Genomic DNA, 23,393 nt, shown 5'->3' with positions numbered 1-23,393 from the left:
TTTGTTCACCCTCCGGAGCCGTGTGAGGCACTTTTTATTATGGATGGATGCGCTTTATTTCACTTATTTTGGACTGAAGCACTGCAACACCCGCTGACTGCCATTAAACAGCTTGGAAGATCAAAGACAATTTTTAATATAACTCCGATTGGATTCGTCTGAAAGAAGAAAGTCATATACACCTAGGATGCCTTGAGGGTGAGTAATTCATGGGGTAATTTTCATTTTTGGGTGAACTAACCCTTTAAGCTTGAATTGAAAAGAACAGGAAAGCTGAGTAAAACTTGATATAATATAGATGAAAATGTGTATAGACAGCATGCATGAAAAAGTTCTGATATAACTGTACTGAAATAAACATTTAAAAGGATAGTTCATCCAAGAATGAAAACTCATCATTTACTCGCCTTCATGTTGTTCCAAACCTGTGTGACTACCTTTCTTCTGTGGAGCATAAAGGAAGATATTTTGAAGAATGTGAGTAAATAAACCAAAAAACAAAAACACTGAGACATTTCTCTAAATATCTTTGGAATTTGTAATCTGTGGTTTGGAATGACATGAGTAAATGATGATAGAATTGTCTTTTTTGGGTGAACTATCCCTTTAAGATTGGATAAATGGGTCTCAGCTTGGTCAAGAACAGTTAACTAGCTTTGAATGGTTTAAGCTGTGTTTTTCAGACGAGAGGTTTTCTCCTGAGACCATTAGCTAAGGCATTCGAGTAGAATTGCTTTATAATGGTGACATAAATAATAATAAATGCTCTGTTTAAGAAGATGATGTCTAACATTACAATATATATATATTTATAGTCTGCATATCTATCTTGGAAACATTTTCAACTAAACTCGTAGCAACGCATTCTGGGATATCATTATCTGCAAATGACACACGTGATGCTGCCTTAAAAACTGCCTTCAAATCATGGTATTTTAGAAGGCACACTGAAAAAAATTAATATAGTCTTTTTTTTACTTTTGCTTAGTAAAAATCCTTGAAATTTACTTGAGAAGCAACATGCCATAAGACTTGTTTTTATTGACTGCATCTTGAATATACAGTAAGTGTATTTTATCTTACTGCTCTGGCAGATTCTTTCAATCGTTTTTTAACTTGTTTATACTTAAAACAAGTAAAAGAATCTGTCAGCACAGTAAGACAAAATACACTCAAATTAAATATCATATGGTGTTACTTCTCAAATAATTTCATCTATTGTTTCCACTATTTTTAGATACTTAAACTGGAAAAGAAGACAAAAGTACTTTGAAGGAATAAGAATATGATTTTTGCAATGCAAGTATAATAGTAGTTGCCAGCCTTTTGAAACAGCTTTCACTTAGAATGCTGTCTAGGCAGGCAGCTCACTTTTTGGAACAAAGTTTTTCTCAAAGTTACACAGAGTTCTTTAAGGATACATCTGAGAGTGTGTGAGAGAAAGAGAGTACAGAGAGATACAGCTATGTCTTACTTCTTCAACACAAAGTAAACAAAGCATTTGGCATAAAGCTGTAAACTGATCATCTCTCTGTCCTGGGTGCTGCTGTCCGACTCTTTCCTGTGCAATTTATCTTTCACATTTTTCTCTTTCACTTTCTTTGCTCCCATTCACATTCATTCAGAGATGCAAAAAGATCTGCCCTCTTCTCTTGAGGAACCTGGAGTACTTCAAAGACACACCACAGGCAAAGTCCTTCATCTCTGCAAACTGCATCCATAATGAAGGTGTCTTCCCAGCACTTAGCAGTCTAATGCCACTGCAATATTTACTTGACTCATCTTTCGCACTTACTGTTTGCAAACAAAACTTGTCTTTTCAACTCACCAGATTGCCAATGCTTCACTCCAAGGACATTCCTAGGCATCAGATTGAGAATAATCTCACCCCTTTCCTTGGTGGGAAAATTGCAAGTTCACAGCCTGGCTGGAAATAGCCTAGTAAATTGCACATTTAAGATTTTTTCCCTATTGGAAAATCCATCTCAAATTTATAACTGGAATATGATAGGGTATGTAATTTCTAGCTGGTCTAAGATGGTCGCAAGCTACTTCAAGCTGGTCATTAGTTACAAAAACCAGCCTGACCACTTTACATTGGTATGACCAGCTGGTATAAGATGGTCTGCCAGTTTGCACCAGATAATGGCCACCAAATCATACCAGATTGGGAAATATCTTCCTTTTTTCGGGAGACAATTTTGGGCTTTTTTTGTCTATGTGATGTAAGTTTTATACTGAAGGACCCTCAATCACAAAGCAGGAAATGTGACCCCGACCCAGCTGCTGTCCCCCAGCTCCAATCCAAAAGAACACACAGATACCGGACACCAGATGGCCAAATCACAGTATTTAATTGCTCTACAAAGATTTTCACTACAGCAATTAATTCATGAGTGTTTATAGGAGTATATGAAATTGTTTGCAATGGTTTAAGAGCCACATCCCCATATGCACACACACACACTGCAGTAGACAAGGGTCCTTTCAGCAGGGTCTGTTTTCCTCTCGTAAACAGCCATGCTTCACTACTAAATGGGCTTCTACCCCCAGCTCCTCTCATATCCTTCTCACATATGGACTCCCCCACCGAGAATGAGAAGTAGGCTGTTAAAGAATTACAAGAGAGGGGGTGGATTCAGAAAGACGTGACTGAAAAAGGCACAAGAAGAAAGGAAGAGCGACACTGAGAACAGAATTAGTTAAGATGGCAGACGAGGACAATAACAGCATGAGGCATTTCTAAATAAGTAAAGGTTAAAGTTCAACTTGATGGTATCCTTATGCTGGGAAAAATGAAACAGAACCAGTTTTTTTTAACCAGTTTTGCTGTTGTCCAGTTTTCTGTCTATACCTCAACCTTCTGTCATGACTAAGTTTAATCACATATCTGCTGTTTGACACTAACAATGCAATGGTAATCAGTTATCAGCTAATTTGTCAACATACCATCAACTCAGGAAGAAAATCATTACGTTACATGAGACAGGTTTAGACCAGCTGTAAAGGCTCCATGGAATAGACCAGCAAAAAGCACTGATCAGCAGTCTGTGAATGTGTTTAAGGATTCCTCCCCAATTGTAAATCATCCCCACTTTCACATGCCCAAAAAAGAAAAAAAAGCCCCATGAGATCATTATCGTAACGGCCCCAGACACACAAACAGGGAGAGGGGATTTTACTAGCCATAGCTCACTCCTGACAGAGGAAGTCCCAGACTCCAGCTGTAGATCTGGAGAGGTGATGAAAACACATGAAATCAGTTTCCACAATGCAACTGAAATGAAATTGACTATACTGCTGACTCTTCTAAAGTGATCATTTCATTCATTATACTAAGGGAAATTCAGGTGTTACAGCAGCTAAACTAGATGAGGCATGGAAAAAAGCAAGGAATTCACACAGCATGCAATAAATATATAAATAATTATGGGGGGGTGATATTAGAATGATTTCTGAAGGACCATGTGACACTGAACACTGAATAAAAGCATTTTTAATATTTAAGTATTTTTTTATCAGATATGTGCAGCCTTAGAGACTTAAAATACTTTTTTAAAGAACATTTTTTAAACTTAATATACCAACCTTAAACTTTTGAACAGTAGTGTACTTCCATAGAGAAAGCATTTAATAAAAAGTGCAACAAATAAGTCTGCAACCTCAGCTACTGTGTGAACATAAAGGTAAATAGACTAAAGTAGAATTGTGTACCGAGGTATTTTTCATAATGGCTGAGAACCCAAAGGTCAAGTTTTTAGAGGTTCTCATGTACCGTTTACATGAATGTAATTTCAACGTAATATTGTTCTAATTCAGGCCCTGGAGAAGGCAACCACATGATCCAGTATCATGAATTTAGATGCTACAGGACCCTCCCAGGGAAACCTAATACTTTGGATCCACAAGTACCTTCATTAGCAATGATCCATGTCTGAATTATTTATTTAAGAGCTAATTAATAGATATAAATGACGGATCCTGACAAACAATTAGATTAATGATGCATACTGTAAATACTGCACTCACATAAACAAGCGTGTGAACGAGATTCTGACGGACTCGTAGGAGGGGGGTTTCTGTCTGCCAGGATGAATCACTTCACTCTCACGCAACTTCAGAACTTCTCTCCAATTGTGCTTCTCTTGAATCCAGACCATTCACAGGGGTATTGAACTGCCGCTTGCTCGTAGAAAGAACCTAAACATTACCACATTGCTGTGATGAAGCTCTGCTTCTGCAATCACTGCTGAACAAGGGTCTGTGAACCACTGAGCATTACCCAGGCCAATAGGAGGGGCTGGGAAAAACCTCAAAGCCATAGTGGTGTTGGGTGTGTGACATTAAAGAGTAGACAGATACTTCGTCGTTTTTTTCAAGCTATGGCATAAACAAGCCGAGCAATTACAGCCTGCCAAGCTAATGAAGTCTCCTCTTGCTAACAAGGAGGCAGTCAATGATGCTTCATCTTGGGAGATCATTAGCATTTGTCTAAACATTCCTCGAACACATCTCACAATATGAATTACTCAGTGAGGTGACACTATCAGGACTACATAATGCTTTGGTGAGTTGCAAACTAAACAAAGGCAAAGTTTGCAAACTCATATGGGGTTCTATATCTGGGGAACACAAAATATATTATGAAGAATGTTTCTGCTATTTAATGTCCATACAATGAAGTCACTGGGCTTCAAAAAGGAAAGAAAGGTTGGAAAATTAATCCACATGGCTCTAAAGAATCATGATCGATTCAAAACATTGATCAATGCATGCATTAAATGGCTTCATTGTGTATGGCCACGACATGTGGGATCTAGGGCTGAAACGATTAGTCGACATAATCAACAATGTGACAATAAAAAATTGTTGACAAATATTTTTGTCAAATATTTGTTTGATCCCATATGACCTAATGTAAGGACCTACAATAACACAGTTTGACCAGTATGACGCTGTAACGCAAGACTGTTATTCAGCCCTCCCTGCAATCCAAAAGAATAAGACACAATAAGAAGTGCAAACAAAGCCGAAACAGTAGTGTACAAAAGTTTTCCAAAAATAAAACAAAAAATACTGTCACGAGTGAAGGCTCACGGCGAAGTTATTTCGCATTCATAAGTCAGGAGTAAAAAGAAGTTTGATTCACACAAGCAGCGGTTTACTGTTAGCAAACATCCTGACGCTGCTGAAAACGGCATGCTTTCCTCTCAATAATAAAATAAACACACAACTAAAATGACAGCGGTGAGAAAACAGCAGTTAAGAAAGTATCGGATCTGCAATGGGCAATCCAGTAAAGACACGTCATGTTTATTTATATAGCGCTTTATGCAATAGATTATTTTAAGCAGCTTTACAGTATCAAACATAAAAACAGTGTCAGTGTCGCTTTCAGTTAGAATTACAACTTGTTATTTAGCAGCTCTATATAGAATATGTATGTAACTCAATATTTTAACTAGTCGCAAAAGCTGAATAATCTATCAAACCCTACTGATAAATCTGTGAAATAATCAACGATTAGTCAATTAATAGTTCTAATAATCATTAGATTAATCGATTATCAAAATAACTGTTTGTTGCAGCCCATCGCAACCAATGAAGTCTGTGGTTTTGGTCGCCAAAATTTATGTAGTCTAGTATGCAGAAAGAATTTCCATTTTGGGTTAACTAACAGACGTCCCACTAAGAAGTTCATGTCCTTTTACACGAGAGGACAGAGTGGATCTGCACCTCATCTGCAAAGAGACCACTGACAGCAGCTTCCCGACAGCTAAAACAAGGCACAGGATGTATACATAGCCATCCAAATTACACATGACTTCCTCCAATCCATGCGGCGAGTGCTGCTCTCCACAGGCGGCCCGCGCTTACCACATCTTCTCTTCAGACCCAGCTGGGATATCATTTACACACCAGCACCAGACGCTAAACCGCTAAAATTCATCACCTGCCTACAGCCATCCTCATTTAATTTCACTTAGGCTATTCATTAAAAGTGATGTCTTTGGAGAAATAAGTGACTGCAGAACAATGCGAAGCCTTCCAGCATGATAATAACTAACTGCAATGAGCAATGAGAAGTAATGAGTTGTGTCCTCAAATTAAACCAATAATATCCAAGCAAAATAATACGATGTTGAGATCTTGTTCCTTTTTTTTTTTTTACAAACGAACACGTTGGGCTATTTGTTTTGGCCAGCTAAGCTGCTGACTAACCCTTTCCTAAATACTGAGCAAACCGGGTTGTGCAAATGCTCTTCTGCTCCAAGCAGTGGGTGGCTGGCAACCAGAACTGTTACCAGGGCAACACTCAGAGAGTCAGTCTCCATGGCGACAAATAATAGCATTAGGAAGACCTTCAAGAGAGCGGATGGAAACAAAAACCGCCGGCAGTAGTTTCTCCTGGGCTCTGAATGTCCCTCAGATGACTCGCTTTGATGCTTTGCCTCTCCGAGGATGGATAAATATACTGTTGCAGCCATTGCTATTACACAAATCCTGTATATTAAATCGGCTTCGATTTCACAGTCCACAGTGATTTGTGTACTGCCTGCATCTTATGGAAAGGGCATATCAGCCTGCCAGGGTTGTGTGCCATTCGGAATTCTATTGAGAATGGCTTTTGAATTCCAATTGAGTTGAGCTGAAACTAACTGTAAAACTGTGATTCAAATTTAAACGAAAGGAAGTGGAATTAAAAATTAATTCTTTTTATTTTTTATACAAAGTAGACAGCCTGGTTGGATGGATGGATGGATGGATGGGTGGGTGGGTGTATTTATATATTTAGTTATAAATTTGATTCAAAATGACAACGAAAGGGGATAAAGTGAATTAAAAATTAACTAATTCTTTGACAAAGGAATCAAAATGAATTAAAAATGAACTAATTCTTTGATTTCAAATTTTGCACAACCCTGAGACAAATGTTAATGTATCTTTTGAGGCCCTCCCTTGATATTTGCATAGAAAACCAGAGTCATTTTTTGTCTATGGTTCCTGTGTGCCCATTTGTAAGGAACAGCATGGCGCGGTCATTAAAAATTCACAATAGTATTACTGCTAATTACCTCTGTGGTGCTTTGGTCTGAAGCAATTTTCATATCTTTGGTCGTTAATCACCTGCGTTCATATACCTCAAGAGATTCCGACCTCTCTCTTCACCCTGATGGAGACTACTTTCTACAGAGGTGATCATTATGAACTGTGTTAGAATGATCATATTTAACATAGAGTAGAACTATAAATAGAAAACAATTTTTAAAAAACTATTTACACTCTTGCTTTAACACAGTCTCAGGAGACAGGAAAGGGGCCATTACCTGACACTTCCTTCTGGTAGCATGCATGAGCCAAACAGGTCAATAGGTCACAGCTCCCGCTGACCCCAGGGCCAGTTTAATACGCGCTCCACTGAGAGAGATCCATTCTTTCCAAGAAAAGGACTCTCTTTCATGGCAGTCAAACTCCAAACCTCTGGGATGCACATGTCAATAACCACAGCCAGGAAACCAAGCAGAGCACGCAGCGGTGACTCCAGATGAACAATGTCTTTACCAGTGCAAAATGTAAACAGGCTAGTTTTCAGACCTTTCAAAGGATTTTATGCTTTAAAGCTTTAAAGCAAGATGTCCCACAGAAAGAGCACAATTGTTGGAAACACCAAAAAATTGGGTTAAAAAACTGTGTTTATGTGTTTGGCTCTGTTAGTTTCACTCACTCTCATGTTCTTCCAAAACATTTCTTTCTTCTGTGGACCACAAAGGAATTATAGGACAATAACTGTGCTGATCTTTTTTACACAATTTTTGGTCAAATACAGATGCAGGATATTTTGGTTCTGGACGGTAATTATTTTCATGTTACTGTGAACTGTTCCTTTAAGATTAAAAGAAACTGTCACAATTTAAACACTGTCTGCAGTATGCTGGATCTTTTCAGTGGTGTTTTTATATATCTGTTTCTTTGTCCAATTATAGACTGTTCCTCTGCAGATTTTGTTTGAAAGGTTTCATGTAGAAGCATGAAAGCCGTAACGATTCCCTCTATTTAAGCATCACATACCAGATGAAACACTTCTCAAGTCTATTCATAAATAGATAGGAACGCAGCTTATCTCTGAGGTAAACACAACTAATCTGTGCTTTCACTTCATTTCTTTAGGTCACTCCAGACCCATTTGTCTTTTCCAGGCCAGCTCTTTCTTTCTTTAGAGAGCCACAAAGAACCAACTCTCTGGGACATTTCATATTCCTGTCTTCTCTTTGTGGGGTTTTAGATGTATGTAATCCACTGAGACCTCACAGCAGCTCTGATTGGTCCAGCAACTACTTTCCACAGAAACCACACAATCAAAGCTATGTGTGAGGAGAAACTACGGACGACTTAAGTTCAGAGGGGAAACGTACAGTACATATACAAACACGCCAGCATATACTGATCCATTTGATCCTGAATCAAGTTCATTTCAAAGACTTTCATGGCCTGTCAGCAGCTGTTAAATATAGGACTTGGGAGATTGCAAACACGTTTTTCTCAGGGCTTCTCCTTCCTTCGGCGTTTGGACCGACAGCTAGAGATGCTTCAAGAAACATGTGCCTTGGATAAGCACAACAGAGCACTGACACCGCAAATAAAAAAACACAAAGCCGCTTCTATTTTCAATATAGGAAGTTATGTGAGAACAAAAACACTAGAGTGCAAAATAAGTCAGTCTAGACATTTTTTGTCATTTCTCATTATGTTATTCCAGTACCAACATCAGGCGGTGAAAACATGAGCATAGCTCTGTATTGTTCCTCCAGACCCACAGAAAGAAAATAAAAGAACCATAAAATAATCATAAACGTGATCCATATAACTTGTGTACTATATTCCAAGCCTTCTGAAGTCATACGATAGCTTTGGGTGAAAAAAAGAACAGAATTGAAGCAGTTATTTATTGGAAATGTTGACACCGTATATAGCCATATATAGCTCTCTTTCACAAATTCATGAGAAAATTAGAGATTTGTAAACAAATAATTGTGTTATGTTTGATCTTTTCAGTGGATCCAGAACAAAAATGGTCTGAATGATAAAACAAATAATGACATCAGTCTGGTATTTTTAAATCGTTCAAAGGGATAGTTCACCCAAAACATGAAATTTAAGTCATTAGGTTCAGGATTGGAACAACATGAGGTTCTTTAAGTTTTCATTTTTATGTGAACTATCTCTTTAAGTTCTTAACAAAATGGAGATGACAGTAAAAAGATCACACTGATCATGATCAGTGACTTGTAATGGAGTTTACAGAGACCTTTGAAGCTCAAAGCTTTGATTTGCTTGGATTGTTCACAGAGCTGGATGGAAGAAGACAGATGATGTATGAAGGTAGCTGGATCCTATAAACATGATGAGAAAAGAAATACAATTTTGGGACACAATTCATGTTTAATGTGGAAATGAGCACAGTGTATATACAAAGAGACATGCCATTTTTAATAACACAATTCTCATGACTCAATGAGTCTGGACTGCAACATGGGAACTCCCTTGCTCAAAGCCTTTTCCGCTTTGTGATTTTATATACAATACTGTTCAAAAGTTTTGTGTGTTTTTTTTTTTTTTCAAATAAAATAATACTTTTATTCAGCAAGAATGCATTAAATTGATCAAAAATTACACTTATAATGTTATGAAAGATTCCCATTTCAGATAAATGCTGCTCTTTTGAACTTTCTATTCATCAAAATATCATGAAAAAATGCATAATTTTCCAAAAAATATTAAGCAGCACAACTGTTCTCAACACTGACAATAATTTCTTGAGCACTACATCAATATATTAGAATGATTCTTAAAGATTATGTGACACTGAAGACTGTAGTAATGGCAATAATTTCACAATATTACTGTTTTTACTGTATTTTTTTATCAAATAACTGCAGTTTCGGTGAGCAAAAGAGACATTAAAAATCTTACCAACCTCAAACAGTAGTGAACAATAGTATATAACTTAATCACTCCACAGATGTGATCTCAGCAGTGTAAATCAGCATGGATCTTCAATTTTCAGAATGATCAGACTTATTTTTGCCTGATAGATGATAAAATTATGGACAGAATGCCATATGATAGCTTTGTGTGAAGAATGGACTAACATTTAAGTTTATTCAGTGCTTATAACAGTGAGCTGATAACTCAAAAACTGCTGAGAATGAATGATTGAGTCAGTAAGTCAAACTCTGATTCATGAATGAATCACTCAGTTTGATCTGTGAATCAAATCAACTGGTTCACAGAAAAGAACCGCCTCAAAAAACGAATTGTTCACTAATCCAATTCACAAGTTCCTAAATGATCCAAGTCTTAATGGTTCTCAACAACATCGATTTCAGTCTGTACCTCACGAAAACTGCTAAACTGTTAAAAATTGCTTCAGTAAAATATAAAGCAAAATTTGTATAGACTATTTTAAGGCACTTGCAGAAACATAACAATGACTGAACTATTGCTTTAACATACCTAATTAAACACAAAAGACGTGAGCAGTGCTTCATTAGTCAGTTTACAATCTCAACATCAGCCCCTTCATAGGCGCAATAAAGCTAAAAACATTTTGGAATGGAAGCTTGTGAAACATGTTATTGACTAGCATTTGTGCCGCCAAATTGTGGTCAGAAATTCTCTACTGAAAATTCTGTCACGATTCACAGAAACCTCGAGCCACCTTGCGCTTGTGGCACGGTTGAGAGTGGTCCGCCCCTGACAGATAAGGGGAGCGCGATCTCACGGGCCTGGCTCTTTAACACTACACATTTACAGAGCGGCAGCCCACACACTGCTGCCTACACATGGGCGTCACATCTCCCCGCACAGCTCTGACACCCCTTCTGGCCACACTGTTTGGAGACAAAAAGAAGTGAGGAATTCTGGGTAATGGCAAAATGAGTCACTGTGGTCACTCTGTACTCCTCGGCTCCACCTACCTACCTGCACCTATTCACAACCCACACAGAGGACGCAACACACATTAACGTCTTTCAGCCCACACATTCACCTCCAACACACACACTTTTCTTCAGCCCACACACAATCAACTAGTTGCTCAAGGAACGTCCTACGCCTGCCATGGCTGCTTCTCAAATGTCTTGCAGTCTCTCAGATGTCTGTCGCACAACACAGTAAAAGCATTCTTTCATTAAAGAGAGGGGAAAGATTTCTAAATCTCTTTCTTCTTCTTGCCTTTGAGAAACAATCACTATTGTGGGCATAATGAAGCTTTATGAGGAAGTGAGAAGTGTATTAGATGTTTCATAAAGATAAAACTGCTTCTTTATCTAATTATGCGGGCCACATTTTTGGTACAAATACATTGTTACTTGCTGTTAGTGATGTGAAAGTCCAATTTTCAGTAGCTTTTAAAAGGATGAATATATTTTTTTTCTGTATATATATTTGACACTGTCACATTGCGACCAACTATTAAACAATGAACTACACACACCACTATTATAAAGTCTGGAGATTATTATTTTTATTATTTTATTTTATTTTATTTTATTTTAAAGTCTCTTATGTTCACCAAGGCTGCATGTACTATCCACAAATTCTAAATACTCCCATTCCAAATTTCCAAATCATAACAAACATTTTTGTATGGCTGATTTCATATTAGTGCTTAATATTGTTCTTCACGTTTCTGCTTTTAAAGCCTCCAGGACACCCCACTGATTTATATTTTAAGTGCGATACTAAACAGTAAGCTGTTTTTGTTTGCTTTTTACAAATTGTGGGATGAGTACTGATACCACAGATGCTGTCAACAGAGCTGAACTCATACTGAATATTCATTTAAAAATTGGTTTTTGAAAGTAATCAAAACACCAGAAGTCATTATTGAAATTTAATCAGGGAATTGTTACTCAGAAGCACAGAAAACCTCAGCATGTCATAAGGCAATAAAACAAAGCTTCATGAAATTGAGTTCTTGCTGCTACATAAAGGCGACTGGACAGCCAAGTTACAAGCAGCCCTTTGGCTATGTCTCATACTGCACAATTTAAAGTCAATAGCAGATCTATATCGCCACAAGTCATGCATTTCAACCGTATACTGCAGCTTTTGCCCTCTCTGTCCATGCATTATAAATTTATTTTATTGCGTCATTAATTTTTTTATTCCATAATAGGTCTCAAAGTGCTCTTTATTTAAAGCATCCAAAGATCCAAACATCTGACTTTAGCTGCTTCTTCCAGCACTAGTACGACAACAGCCATAAAGTGCCAATTTGTGGCGACTTTATTTGCCAAAAACAGCAAGAGACCGCATTTCTTCTGAGACTGACTATATTTTTTCACTGAAGGATGACTGGCTACTGTTGTTGATCCTATTAATGAAGAATATGAGCTTGATTTTAATAGGAAGTAACTTAAAGGTGACATATCATGAAAATTTGACTTTTTCCGCGTTTAAGTGCTATAATCGGGTCACCGGTGCATCTACCAACCCAGAAAACGTGAAAAAGAACAACCCAGCAACATTTTTTTTGTAAGATTTCCCAGCAAGTTTGTGAAAAAGCGAGCCGCTCAGAATTCGCTCCCCACATGACATAACGTAGAAAGGGGATCTTATTGTAATATTACCGCCCCTTAATCTGCAAGTTTCCACAGTGCCGCCATTGTGTTTTTGCAAGCGACAACGGTGTACCAGTTTTAATGCCAGTACTCACATGATATTAAAAAATGATTTTTTACACGGCACCCCTGCTCTCGACAGACGCGGCACTTCGGTTGGGAAACACTGTTCTAAATAATGCCGCGAGTGGGCGCTTGAGAAAGTGACGTCGCCTGCGTCTGCGCAGTGTGACCTGATGCAGCCCCTGAAGCGAGACACAGGAAACAGAAATACTGCAAAATAATAATAATAACGCGACTAAACGAGACGAAATAACGTTATAACATTTCGTTTCGTCTCGTTTTGGTCAACGAAAATGAAGAGACATTTTAGCATAGTTTTTATTTTGTAAACCACATTTAGTCTCGTTTTTATTAGTCAACGATATTGCATTATACATTTAATTATAGTCATCGTCACATGACCAGCATTTACGTTGCATCTCGTTTTCGTCACGTGATAAAGGTTCGTTGACGACGATATTTAGTCATAATTTTCGTTGAGGAAAGCAACACTACATGCCATGTGACAGCCGATTTCTGTGCACATGCTTCGAATGTGTGCGCTCAGAAAACCGTTTATCAGAAGTTTAAACTAATATGGTTTAAAATGCATGATTTCAATGCGGTAGGCGTGATAATCAAAACCTGGGGTATTTTGAGCTGAAACTTCACAGACACATTCTGGGGACACCTGAGACTTATACTGTAAAAATGGGGCAAAATAGATCTCCTTTAAAAGTTGTAATTGAGCATTGGAAAACATTCCCAGCCCTAAATGCAAAGTAAATAGTGTTAACAGAAAAACCAGTGCGGTAGGGCTAGAATCGCAATCACGTCTGCAAAATTAAACTTGACAGTTATTAAAATCAAAGTCTCTGGGTTACAAATGAGTAGTTTCTCAGTGGGTCACAACTGTCAGTTATACTACGCCTTAACCCCATTTCACTTCAGCAGCAAGGATTTCCCAGCGGCCAATCTAGTACTTGAACCGAAAGTCCAGGCCATCTTCAGCGACCTAAACGTACTGCAACGCCCAGACCTCAACGGTTTACTTCCACATGGACACATCTTTGTAGAGGCTCCTTTGTGTGTTCCACAGTCTTCATTACCCTGGAGTCACATGACTACTGTTTCCATGGCAATAGTGGCAGTGGTGACGCATACATTCAGACCATTAGAGGTTTGCGCCATTAACCAATGGCACTAATGCTTATATGTTAAAGGGCTTTATTAAAAGAAGAAAAAGTTTTATGTTCCTTCAAATTCCATTTAAAGTTTTGTGCTTTTCATGCCTAATAGCTGTTGAGAGCATTTCGGTGAGCCGCTAAAAGATCTAGCTGACCAGCAGAACGGAAAGAATGTGTTCAATGGAGGCTGATAATTAACAAACACAAAAAACTGGACAAGGTCATTATAGCACAAACAAAATGAAAGGAGTCAAACAGGAAGAAATCTTCAATTGACCGACTCATTGGCGAGAAAAATGTACAAACACAACCGAGCAATGTTATCAGACAAGCTTCATGCAGAATGCACACAGCTTTATCAGCCCTTATCAATGCCAATAAGAGGAGATTACAGAAGAATATTGTGTTCCATTCATATCCAACATTAGGCTCTAATACAATTATGTTGTTATTTTTATTATTAAAGGAGTCCTATTGTCTTGAAGTCTTGATTTTGTTTTGGGGGTGTACTAGAACAGGCTCTCTCTCCTTTTGAATTGGACTTTCAGCTTTGTAACTTCGCAGATTTTTTTATGCTCAAACAGCAACATTACAGACTAACTAAAGTTGAAAAAGTGAAAAAGCATAATAGGACCCCTTTAAATATTTTAAGTATTTTAAGTTTACTTTGATTTTCAAGTAATTTTTACTTGTATCTTCAGACAAAATCTAATTGGGTGGTTTTCCTAGGACACAATAGAGCGATATTCAAAAGTCAGGCATAGGAGATCAGACAATCTAACAGAAAATATTCTATTCATATATTTTTTGCATTATTTTTGTTTGCATCTATGTAGTTTATGTAGTTTTTATTCTTTCTCCACTGTTTTATTAGTTAGCACAAATCTTCACTGGTAGTTGTCACTGTACTATTTTATCATCGATAATAATCTTGACATGAAATTTGATGTTTGGTTGTATTAACATCATATTCTCTAGTAAAAAAAGTAATATATTGAAAATGCAATTATTTCATACTAAGTATAGTTTAAATGTATATGTACTGACATATCGCTCAAGACTTACTGATAAAAAAAATATATAATTAAACTTTATTTGGAGTACTACTTGTGCACAATGCACATTTCTTAATATTAAGCCTAAAATGTGTTTTAATGTCACTATTGATGAGGACTTTATGATCTTTGAACAATATCAGGCTTTAAATGCAAGATATTTAAAGTGTACCTGATGCAATAGATCCACTTTAGCACAATCAAATATACTTCAGTTCATCTTTAGTTGGACTTTAGCACTGCTTCTGCACAATTAAAGTGCATTAAGTACAAAATTAGTTGTTCCAGTTTAGCAGACTTTAAGTATACCAGTTTAGTATACTAAAAGTGCAATTGCAGGGTATTTTTATTAAGTACATAAATATGTAAATGTATTTGTAGTATACTTAGCATGAAATAAATGTATTTCAAATACATTTTAGTATATTCATTCTAGGGACCCCTGTTCAAATGTTTGGAGTCAGTAAGATGTTTTTGAAAGAAGTCTTTTATACTCACTGAGGCTACATTTATTTGATCAAAAATACTGTAAATACTGTTTATTCTTGTCATGTAAAAGCAACATTTTTAGGAGCCATTACTCGAAGTCTTCAACGTCGCATTATCTTTTAGAAATCATTCTAATATGCTGATTTGGTGCTCAAGAAACATTTACTATTATTATCCATCATTTTAATGCATTCTGACGGAATGAAATTATTCATTCCTATTACAAATTCTTTAAAAAAAAATTACTGACCCAAAGCATTTTAGCAGTAGTGTACTGTAGATGATATATAACTATGCCAAAATTAACTCAAAAATATACCATATAAATAAATAAAATACCTTAAATATTAATTATTTTGATATTACTTTAAAGTGTAAAATTTTTTAATAACACTTTATATACTGGATACCTTCAATATGTCCTTTTACAGTTTTATAAAATGTCAAATAACATTACATTTTCAAAGATTAGCATAAAATGGGACAAATAGAAAGTCATTTTCACCTCTTGTTTGATTAGATTAATTTTCCTTACTTGTCTTGCTTAAATGTCAACCACCCAAGTCTCTTTTCTAAGATGACAGTTATTTAATTTATTCAGAAGTCTCTCTAAAAATGTTTTCTGGAGCAGATCCTGGTCTGGAACACACACACACACACACACACACACACACTGCATGACATAAGGCTTTGGCAGTGAAAGGGATCATTGAGGCTGCAGTTATGCAGGGAGGGGAGTGTCTGTTCATGGATTAGCTGTATGTCACTATCACAAGTTACGTAAATCTGTGCCATAAGCGTTACATGCTGCCTGTACGTAACAGACAGAAGCATCCAGAGCTCGATCTCTTCAGAGAGCTTCACTCTTCCTCTCCAAAGCCTACAGCAGAGCCAATAAACACCATCACCCAGAACAACCCAAGGGTCACTCACTGAAACTTCAGTAACCAATATGAGTATCTGACTCACCTAACTCAAATCAAATCTTTCACCTGGAGTGACAGTGCGGTCACACATCTAACAGTATGAAGAGGTCTGGTGTTCAGTTCAAGACACGTGAAAGGTTTAAAGGAAGCAGTGAAAAGTGCTATAATAGCAACTCTGTACTGGCTGTGCTCTCATATAAAATATGAAAATCCTGATGGTATTTTTAAAGTGGGAAATACTGTATCTGAAACAAAATATGAATTTTTAACTGAATACCCTGGACAGTTCAACTTATTGAAAGTAAATGCTGTCAAGCTCAAAAATAACATAAAAAGCAGCATAAATATATTATAAAGTGGTTCATGTGATTCAAGCACTATATCCAAATCATTTAAACTTATTAAATAGCTTTACTTTGATGAAAGAAGTGACAGTATCCAATTTATCAACAAATCCTTGTTTTGAATCAAAAGTTGATGTTGGGTCATGAACTGCCTTTGTTTTTTATGTTGTACTGTTCTCTGAGGTCCACTTATAATGTTATCAATATTTTTGCATCAAAAACAGCATAATTTAGAATTAATAGGCTATTTTCTGTCCTGTTTTTGACCCCCCCCCCTCATCAGAACGCTCTGTTTGAATAGGCGTGGCGGATTGTAGACTCAGACGTAAACGCCCACAGCTATGATTGGCTAATAGTTGTGTATGTTTGACAGCCTACATCCTTCACAGATGGACGCTGCTGTCATTTAGGTTAAAAACACATAAAAACTCAAACGATCTGTAATAAAAGCATCTTCTTGTATTCCATTTTTATCATTTGGTTTCGGTGTAGACCTGCGTTTGCCTCTCTCGTAAACACTACATGCGCGAATCAGTGGGCGGGGCTAAGCAGTCAGTGATGTAGAAGCAGGCGTTGATCTTCTTCTGCGGAGGCGGGGTTTAGCCACACTATTACATCATAGAGTGGCACATTCCACAACCTGTTGTTTTGGCAGATTGGCATCAATATAAGTTATAGTACAATGACCTCTTATATGTCAAAAGATCAAGGGAAGGATCTTTTATAAGTGCTATATTACTGTTTGATTTCGTCTTTAATAGATTTTTCTGTACATTTCTGCCATATGTACATTAACTGACAGTCACCACTGATAAGCTACCACTAAATATTACTTAATTTGTAAATATTACTTAATTTGAAGCTTAATTTGCTGTAAAGTTACTTTGCAACGATTTGTATCGTGAAAAGCGCTATACAAATAAACTTGAATTGAATTGAATTTTATAAACCATTTTATATACCATTTTATGGTTTTATGGTGTTTTTTGTCTTTTGGAGCTTGAAAGCTCCAGTTCATTATATTTTAAAAAAAAAGTGGCAAGGATATTCTTCAAAAATATCCCATTTATGTTCCACAACAGCAAGAATGTTCTATAGGTTTTGGAAAACATGAACGTTTACAGAATGTTCATTTCTCTATCCTATTAAATGTCCCTTTCTCTGAGCATTTAGTCTTGAACCTGAACTTCCATAAACATAGCTTGTGATCATCAGTCTATTTTCATATTGATAAAACTGTAAATGTTGCACCTTAAAACACATTCATGCCCACTGTCACATCAGCCAATCTCTGAATCACTCACTACAGTTGCCCAGCTCATTACATCATTGAACCGTGTGAAACATGCGCACACTAAAACACTCCCAGACACACGTTTATCTTTCAGGCAGACTAGCTTACAGAGAACATCTGCCTTTATGACAATAACACATTCATCATGCCCAAACTGAAACTGATATCCAACTCTGCAAAGAAATGTTCTCCTTTAGAGGTCAGACACATAAAATGATTATAAACTGGGTGTGAAAGACCTTCATTGCTAACGCTGCCCTCCAGCCCTGGGGAAATTATAGGGATATATGGATCAGATGGGGTGATGGTTCTCCTGCTGATAACCGGCCTCCTCCTCATCAGCTGCCTGCAGTGCAGGTTCAAGGTATAGAGAAAGACGCCGGTCCTTTGTTCTGCCCCATGCTTGTGGGGGAGGGTTACGGAGCGAGAAGGGCCCATGGGCGGCTCAGAGTCAAACAGTGGCAGACAGATTAGACCACTAGACAGCTTAGGGCAATCCGCAATGACAACATCTAACTTGAGACACTCCCAGCAAAGCAGACATGTTTCCATCCAGCAGCAGCACAAGGTCAATTCACATTTTCTGAATAAATAAATTAACAATCAAACAAATGAATTATAATATAATGTACAGTATATATTATTATAAATTATGTTTTGTTAATATAAAAAATATATTCTATTCAGAATATTCTAACTGTAAATCATATAATTTTTATTAGTCAAGCAATTTGAGCTAATATACTGTAGGTGCTGAGTGATCATTAAAATAATAATAATAATAATCATAAGTGTTTTATGAATATAAATAATATATTCTGTCCAAATAATAATGTATAAAGAAATAAATATAAATATACTTTAAATGCAATTATAACTGTTAGTTATATATTAGTGATATATAATTAACAGATACTATACAGATAATTGACTATAAATAAATAACTTATAAATAATATAAATGAATATAGTTTTAATGCATTTAAATATAACTAATTAATTATATATTTTTATTAGTCTAATGCACTAGTCTAACTAATTAATTATATATTTTTATTAGTCTAATGCACTAGTTTAACTAATTAATTATATATTTTTATTAGCTAATATACTATTGTTTCTAAATCATTTGTTAAAATAATATGTATTGTTGTTGTTGTTGTTGTTGTTGTTGTTATCACATACATACACAGCTGAGTGATTAATACAAATGAAATTCAATTTAATTAAATTCCTTATAATGGAAAAAAATTCCAAACATGTAGGCTGAGGCAACACTGATTCTACATTTGTGGAATGTGCATTATCAAGGGTTAGATGCTTGCTGTAATTGGGTGTAGAGGTGACTAATGCACTAGTCTAACTAATTAATTATATATTTTTATTAGTCTAATGCACTAGTTTAACTAATTAATTATATATTTTTATTAGCTAATATACTATTGTTTCTAAATCATTTGTTAAAATAATATGTATTGTTGTTGTTGTTGTTGTTATCACATACATACACAGCTGAGTGATTAATACAAATGAAATTCAATTTAATTCAATTCCTTATAATGGAAAAAAATTCCAAACATGTAGGCTGAGGCAACACTGATTCTACATTTGTGGAATGTGCATTATCAAGGGTTAGATGCTTGCTGTAATTGGGTGTAGAGGTGACCTGCTTTTAGGGAGTCCACCGGGAGAACAGTGAGATCATTGTTTTGGGGTCCACAGCACTGCAGCTCACTTTCCATGAACAGTTCTCCAGTGAGAGGCCATTGCTACCCTCTGAACATACGCATGCTCGTTTACACAAGCCGAATGAACTGTGCTCTCACACACTGCCTGCACCTGCTCAAAATTCATGTCAATTAATTTGGTACCAAAGGTCAAACCTGTCAAAGACACAATGCCTTTCTTAAACCTGGGAAAGTCGTGTATTATATAAAACACCAAAGAACATTTAATACATTTTCCTTACCTCAAACAGTATAGTAGGAAGAGCTTTGGTTTTAATCTAATTTGCAGCAAGCAATCAAGGCAAATTAACCAAAATCCCCATGATTTCACCAACTTCAAGCTGTGCTAATGCAAGTTAAAAACCACATGCCAGCCACTGCAAGACCAATGTCACAAAATCACTAGTGTAGAGGCTGACTGCTATGAGTTTTTAATCAGCCCAAGCCCATTTCAACAACTAGAGAACTGAGTGTCCGACTTACATACACAAATAGAGATATATATGTCCTAATATTTTTACAGAATATTTCCTATAAAATCATTCAAATGTATACCTTTATCTTGTATCTTTGTCTTTTTGTCAGATTTTCAAATGCTTTTGTTGCTTCAAAATAAAGTTTGTAATGTTGTGATTCACCTTGTAACTGGTTGGTTTGGTTCATATGGAAGCCGTTTCCGCCACCAAATAAAAAAATTAAAAAGGTAATTGCGACTTTTTATCTCACAATTCTGACATTTTTCCTAACAATTGTGAGTTTACATCTCGCAATTCTGACTTTTTTTCACAATTGTGAGTTTACATCTCACAATTGCCTGATACAAACTCGCAATTCGGACTTTTTCTCAGAATTGTGAGATGTAACCTCGCAATTGTGAGAAATGAAGTCAGAATTGCGAGATATAAACTTTTCTTTTTTAAAACAATTCTAAGAACATATCTGTCTTTTTTTCTCCTTAGAACTGGACTTCATAGCTCGCAATTCTGAGAAAAAAGTCTGAATTGCGAGATACAAACTCACAATTGCGATAAAAAAAAAGCCAGAATTGCGAGTTTATATCCCGCAATTCTGACTTTATTTCTAGCAATTGCGAGTTTATATCCTGCAATTCTAACTTTATATCTCGCAATTTTGACTTTATATCTCGCAATTCTGACTTTATAACTCGCCATTGTGAGTTTATATCTCACAATTCTGAGAAAAAGTCAGAATTGTGAGTTTATATGACGCAATTCTGAGATGTAAACTCGCAATTGCGAGAAAAAAATCAGAATTGTGAGAAAACATGTCGCAATTACCTTTTTTTATCTTTTATTCAGTGGCAGAAGTGGGCTTCCATAGGTTCATGGCTTATAACTCTTTAACGAAGACTTAAAATACAAAGATGGGAGAAATTAAAAGCACAGTGAATAAGTGTACATGCACTGTTGCACATTATTTAAGGCTTTTCTATTAGTTTCCCACTTTCACTTAACACAACATTTTGAATGGTATCATCCTTTGTACGAGTATCACCATACACAGTTGCAAGCAGATTCCTCTAAATTCAACAGTAGATTGGAGACGCAGTCATGTAGGGCTCCCCGAGGACTCGTCATGTCAGGACCTGAGCAGAGCGTGTCCGCCTGACTCAGGGAATGTTCGAGACCCTACAGCCTCATTGATTCAGAGTGCATGAGGTGCTGGGATTAGTGCCTCGCTACCATTTCATTAGAGATGCGTTATGCATACCTGCATCTTCAGAGTGTTCACGGCCAATGGAAATCAATGATCGCAACATCATACTATGCAAATACAATCAGGCCAAATATATGACTCAATCTCCCTTCTGAATAACACAGATAGTGCTTTTTACATAATTCACTTACAAGAAGGTTTGAAACCGAATAGTGCTCCAATATCCAGCCCTTTGCCGTGTTCAAAACCGTTAAATTTAGAGCACAACAACCACTCCATTACGACTGGCTGTCATACAAAGGTGCTCTTTGAGCCAGGATAAGCAGAAAATGGCCAGACAAGGACAAAGACCATTCTCTTTAAAATGTTAATGTAATCACAACACTCACTGAAGTGGAGGTGAAGCAATTGTTTGAACAAAGGTTGTAATAATGTAATTGGGATTCCTTTGTTTGCACAGTACACAACTTGTTTTGTATGCTCAGTGTACCCCCATAACCCCAACAGTACAGCTCAAGGACAACTTCATCAACAAGAACTCTCACTGGATATAACATGGATATAATTTAGTATTACTTTTATTATTTTAACCCTTAAGCTCTCCTTGGGGTCCAGATGACCCCACTGGACTTTTCCTTCATTTTTTAAAAATGTTCCCTTCATCTCAGGGGCATGTGACTTTTCCTAGATAATCTATCTAAAAACACACAAAAAATCTGGACTTGATTTGGTTGTTCTAAAGGTGTGTAAAAAAAATTACCGTTTTTCTTCACATTGAAAATGAATGGGAAAAGTTAAAAATGTTTAAATCAATTTAATGCAACCTTGTTGAATAAAAGTATGAATTAATTTGTTGTTTTTAAATCTTACTCCAGACTAAATGGTAATGTATCACATTTTCCACAAAAAATATTGGGCAGCACAACTGTGTTCAACATTGATAATAATCAGAAATGTTTCTTGTATGTTTTGTGTATGTATGAATAAATGTTTTTATACTCTTTTCCACAACTGGAACTCTATTCTAAATGACAGGAGATGTCAAGCAATTGCAAGGCACCATTAAAACAGTCCACATTCTGCACTACATTCTCTAGAGCAGGGCATTGTGTCATATGGACTGATATTATAGGCATTTAACTTTAGTGATATTAGTTAGTGATATTTTAGTGACTGTCCCTCTAAAAGTGACGTAAAAATTCTTCAAAATTATTTACAATTTGTCATATACACCAGGAAAGACAAATTATAATGTAAGGTATGCCAGTCATTCATTAATGTTAATTATAATTTTTATTTCTGTATTGTGTTATATCTTTATGTTAGTAAGTGGTGTTAAAAATTGCTCTAATAAGCTGGTGGGTTTATGGTGTGATGCATGGGCCGCTCTGTGCCAAAAAGTCCAGGGCCACTTTTTAGCCCCAGTCCGACCCTGATTATTTTAATAGATTTTTCCAGTTTTTACAGGTTTAATAGGTAAAATAAAGACCCCCTGATACCTGCTTAAAGGGATAGTCAAAAATGGTGTCATCAATTATCATAATAATATACTAACTTTCATGTCGTGCCAAACCTGCATTACTTTCTTTCTTCTGCAAAACATAAAAAAGTTATTTGAAATACATTCCAAACAACATTATGACCCTTTCAATTTTACTGTATAGATTTTTTTTTTCTCTCCAAAATATCCAAATTTGTCATACAGGATTAGAACGAATGACATGAGGGTGAGCAAATGATGACTTTCATTTTTGGGTGAACTGCAGTACATGTATCATTGGGTGGGAATCACTGTTATAGACTAAGAAATATGCTGTTTTAAAATTGTTAAAATTTAATTTTAAAAAATTGTTTGTGTGGGTCATTTAGGTCCTGTTTTGCCTAAATGAATAAAACATGAAAATTATGGGAACCAATAAGCATCTCAACAAAGAAATTACTTACTAAACGTACAAAATACCATCATAATGAAATCCTAAACATGCAAAAAGTTGAGGGTTATGTTTCATTTTATGAACAGAAGATA

General features: G+C 36.2%; 1 protein-coding gene across 2 annotated transcripts in view; it reads right to left on the bottom strand.

Moving 5' to 3' along the window:
* Positions 1 to 23,393, bottom strand: part of map2 (microtubule-associated protein 2) — a 111,852-nt gene that overhangs the window by 87,259 nt on the left and 1,200 nt on the right. The gene's annotated exons all lie outside the window — the stretch shown is intronic.

This window comes from Sinocyclocheilus rhinocerous, unplaced genomic scaffold, assembly GCF_001515625.1.
Source record: "Sinocyclocheilus rhinocerous isolate Xijiao unplaced genomic scaffold, SAMN03320098_v1.1 scaffold226, whole genome shotgun sequence".
Lineage (NCBI taxonomy): Eukaryota > Metazoa > Chordata > Actinopteri > Cypriniformes > Cyprinidae > Sinocyclocheilus > Sinocyclocheilus rhinocerous.
This window is presented reverse-complemented; position numbering and strand designations above follow the sequence as displayed.